Source organism: Protobothrops mucrosquamatus, unplaced genomic scaffold (genome assembly GCF_001527695.2).
Source record: "Protobothrops mucrosquamatus isolate PMUCROS unplaced genomic scaffold, P.Mucros_1.0 scaffold3099, whole genome shotgun sequence".
Classification (NCBI taxonomy): Eukaryota; Metazoa; Chordata; class Lepidosauria; order Squamata; family Viperidae; genus Protobothrops; species Protobothrops mucrosquamatus.
Window position 1 is genome coordinate 112,712 of NW_015389107.1, and position 4,490 is coordinate 117,201.

Here is a 4,490-nt window from a genome sequence, read left to right on the forward strand (position 1 = left end):
GCGGCAGCGGCAGCAGGAGGACGGGGAAGGGCCGTGGCTGCCCAGGCCGAGGTGGGGCCGGGCGGCGGAGAGCTTATATCGGCGTATAACACGCACACATCATTTGCCCCCTATTTTCAGGGGGGAAAGTGCGTGTTATACGCCAATAAATACGGTACACAAAACACTAGTTTAAAATTAATAGGAAATCTCTTTGGCAAATATTGATCACTGCACCTATTTTTTCCCCCACATATTGGCTTATGTGATGGAGAGAGATTTATTTTTTAAAGTTGTACTCTAATGCTTCCAGCAAAGCCAGCTTGCAACAGGGGCAGCTGCAATAGCAGCAGCTGATGATGATTATTAGATTAATAAAAGCCTGCTTGAGTTTGCTGGTGGGGGATCAGCCTGCTGTCCTATTAACCCAATGAATTATAAGGGATTGTAAGTTCCTCATGGTGTGCACTTCAGACCATGACAACAGCAATCTTCCTCAACCCTTTACTTTCTAGAAGTATTGGTTTTTTACCAGAAAAAAGTAGGTCCATATGAAATATTATGATTATTACACATATCCTGTCATTAAGATCGTAAGGTTGCACACATTCTGGGAAAGCCCTATTTTTAACTACTGTAATGCACAAAATCTGCCTCAAAATGCTGCTAAACTGAAGGATATTCCAACTATGTCTTTTGAAGGTCAAAAGAGAAATATCATGGGAAATTAAAAGTTGAAAAATTGACACAATAATGGCGTAAGCAACTATAGGTCATATTGCATTTTGTGGAAGTGACCTAACCTTGAAAATGGCTGTGTCATGACATAATGGTCTGTTTCAGTCTAGCACGTCATATAAATGGAGAGTCCAATCGGAGGAATTCAGGAAGTTTACAAGCATGGAGTAGAACAGCATCCTCCAACGTTTCCGGCTCAGCAGACCAGCAGAGATGGCGGCAGGGGAGAGGGGATGTTTTTGCGCGTGCCCACCACTTCCATGGCCCGGTTCTGATTGGGCTGTAGCCTGGACAATGGACCGAGGGTTGGGGACCCCTGGAGTAGAAAGCAATAGCACTCCACATATCACTAGCTGGCCTATGAAGTGTGCTGTCTGTGATTCATGCCGGAGCAAATAGCTATCTCTAAACCAGGGCTTTTCAACCAGTGGTACGGGTACCACCTGTGGTACATTGGCACCTGGCAGGTGGTACGCGACCATCCTAGAAAAGTGGTAGCAGGGGAGGGGAATGAGCTGAACCGGTGGCAGCACCGCACAAGCCTGAGTGAGAGATGGCTGGAGCTGCAGGGCTGTCAGGGCTCAGCGGAAGTGCCAGGATCAGTGCCGCTTTCCAGCTGATTGGCATTTCTTCGGGGCTGTCAGGGCTCAGTGGAAGCGCCAGGATCAGCGCCAGGCTTCAGCTGGAGCTCGGTGCTGATCCTGGCGCTTCTGCTGAGCCCAGAAGAAGCGCCGATCAGCTGGAATGTTGCAGCATCTCCAGGGTCTTGTGATTTACCTTCAGATGCTTGGCAACTGATTCATATTTATGATGGTCACAGTGTCCCAGGGTCATGTGAAGTGACCAACCACCCAGCAGACGGGGAGGAATAAAAACCAAACGCCCCCCCACCCCCGCTGCCAATCCTCAACAGAAATGCTCAGAACAATGAAAACCTCGGACAGGAGGAAGAGCACGGCTGGGCGGGCAGGCAGGTGTCTTGCTCGGCTGTGGCTTGGGGGCACTTTTTTCAGTGCCATTGTAACTTTGAACAGTCATTAAGCGAACTGTTGTAAGTCAAGGACTACCTGTACTTTATCACTTTTTCCCTTTTTTTTTTTGGTCATCAAGTTTTTGACACCTTGCTAGGCAACTGGTGGTACTTGGATGTTGCCATATCGTAAAAGTGGTTCAATGGCTGAAAAGGTTGAAAAGCCCTGCTCTAAACAGCCTGATTCTTTCTATGTTTGTCTAGTCCAGAATTGCTGACTTAATCACATCTGATGGCAGATTTCACAGCTTAACAATGTATTGTGTAAAATGTTTTCTTCTACTGCTTCTGAATCGCTTGCATTGGTTTTTAATAGATGAGTCAGAGTTCTAATATTATGAGGGCAGGGGGCAAGGCATATCACGATCTACATTTTCTGTAATATGTATGATATACATCTACCATGTCTACTTTTCTTGATTTTGCTTCAAGTGAAAAGCAACCATTCATCTAGCTGGAAGTGTTTCTTTAGGAACTCATTGCAATTCTTATTTTATTTACTACCCAGGGCACCATGGAATTATTAGCCAACACACCCAATTCATTGTTCACTCTTTATTATAGCTGATTTGCAAATATATTTTTTAAAATCATCCTGAAAAGCCCAGGCTTGTATTAGTCATATGGAACACCTCTTCAGTTTGAAAGTGTTAATTTATTCCTGTCTTTTGCTTCCCTGTTTTGGGTGCTTGTCCTTTTATTCCAAGGCTGCTGTATTTGTTCAGAAGTCTTTGAAGAATGATTTTATCTTTTTTTTAAAGTCCTAATATACAGTCTTGATAAAAATTTTGTGCCCAAGTATATATGTTGATTTTTTTTTAAATGTAGATTCACAAGGCAAGAAAAAGCTAAATTGGTCCCTTCTCTGCAAAGCTGCTAATTTTAAAAGAAGCTGTATTTTTTTTTAGAAGATCAGTAATTTCACCTTTTAATTAAGAATCCTCAGATGACTGTCACAATAGAATATTTTATCTCTAATTTGTCATTTTTTCTTTTTAACTTTTATTTGTTTTGGTACATCTTATTTTTCTCTTGCAATCATAGCATTGTTTCCAATTCAATAACTTCTCTAAGTTATGGACAAGATCAATCTACATGTAATCATCAATCCAAAGGCTTTTTTGTGCAAAAAAAAATGTGAATCTGTGGCAGGAATTTAATATTTAAAGTGAAATTTGTTGTTTACAATATAGCATAAGCTTCAGAGATATATTTAAAAAGCTTAGAGCGAGTAAGCTGGGGCGGGGTGGTGTGGCAGGCAGAAGGGATTACCTATGATAACATAAATAGATAAATGTTGTAGACCTAACTGTGCTGAAGACATTATCTTCATGACCTGTAGACCAAGGGAACAAATTAATAGGGCATTAATGAGTGCCCTGCTTCTGGAACTGCAGGCAGCAGACTTGAAATATCAGCTGCAAAGAGGAGGATAAAGGATTTGGCATAACGGAAAAGGTAATTTTCTGTGGTTTCTGGTGGATCCAAAATAAAAAAAACATTGTGTATCACTGTAGAGCCAAAAGTTACCAAAGTCATGATTTATCTCCTTATGCTGTTGAGAAAGCCAGCCTGTGAAGACTATCTATGACAGGGGTGTCAAACTGCTGGCCCATGGGCCAGATGCGTCATGTGGAAGCCGCGCCCATCCCAGCTCCAGCAAGGGGAAATTGCAATACATCGCGACACGTAACGGGACATGGCGAGTTTGACACCCCTGATCTGTGAGGATCCTTGCCTCAAATCAAACCACTTTCACTATAACAATGTTAGAATTCTCAGATCTGTACTTCTGATGGCTGGTCGCTGCCAAAATTTGTGATCTGTGTTTTCACAGAGGTTTCAGGCGAATCTGATCCACATTTTATGCCACACTGATGTCAAAAGTTTCCAGCTGCCAGTTATCTGAAACTTGTTTAAATGTGTAAATTTTTGTGAGTCAAAGGATATATGAATCTCCAGGGTTGTGTCATAGTGATGTCATCAACTGTCAGATTGTGGTGACTCATTCTTTACAAATGCAGCTTTTGATTTGAAGATTTCATGTGAATGCCTCCTTCAGTTAACAGGATCTGTACTTGGACCCGTTTTTGCATCATGGCAGGACTAACAATGATTAGATCCAATAGTTAGGATAAAACCCATATGGACAGACATAATCTATTATTTGATTTTAAGAGCCGTGGTGGCACAGTGGTTAGAATGCAGTTGTTGTTGTTAATTGCGAAGTCGTGTCCGACCCATCGCGACCCCATGGACAACATTCCTCCAGGTCTTCCTGTCCTCTACCATCTTCTGGAGTCCATTTAAGTTCGCGCCTACTGCTTCAGTGACTCCATCCAGCCACCTCATTCTCTGTCGTCCCCTTCTTCTATTGCCCTCAATCTTTCCCAGCATTAGGCCCTTCTCCAGTGAGTCCTTCCTTCTCATTAGGTGGCCAAAGTATTTGAGTTTCAACTTCAGGATCTGGCCTTCTAAAGAGCAGTCGGGGTTGATCTCTTCTACACAGGACTGACTGGTTTGAACGCCTTGCAGTTCAAGGGACTCACAGGAGTCTTCTCCAGCACCATAGTTCAAAGGCCTCAATTCTTTGTCGCTCAGCCTTTCTTATGGTCTTATTCTGTTGTTTTCTTCTATTTCTTTGCACTGTTCATTTAAGAAGGTATTCTTATCTCTTCTAGCTATTCTCTGGAATTCTGCATTCAATTGGGTGTATCTTTCTCTTTCTCCTTTGCCTTTCGCT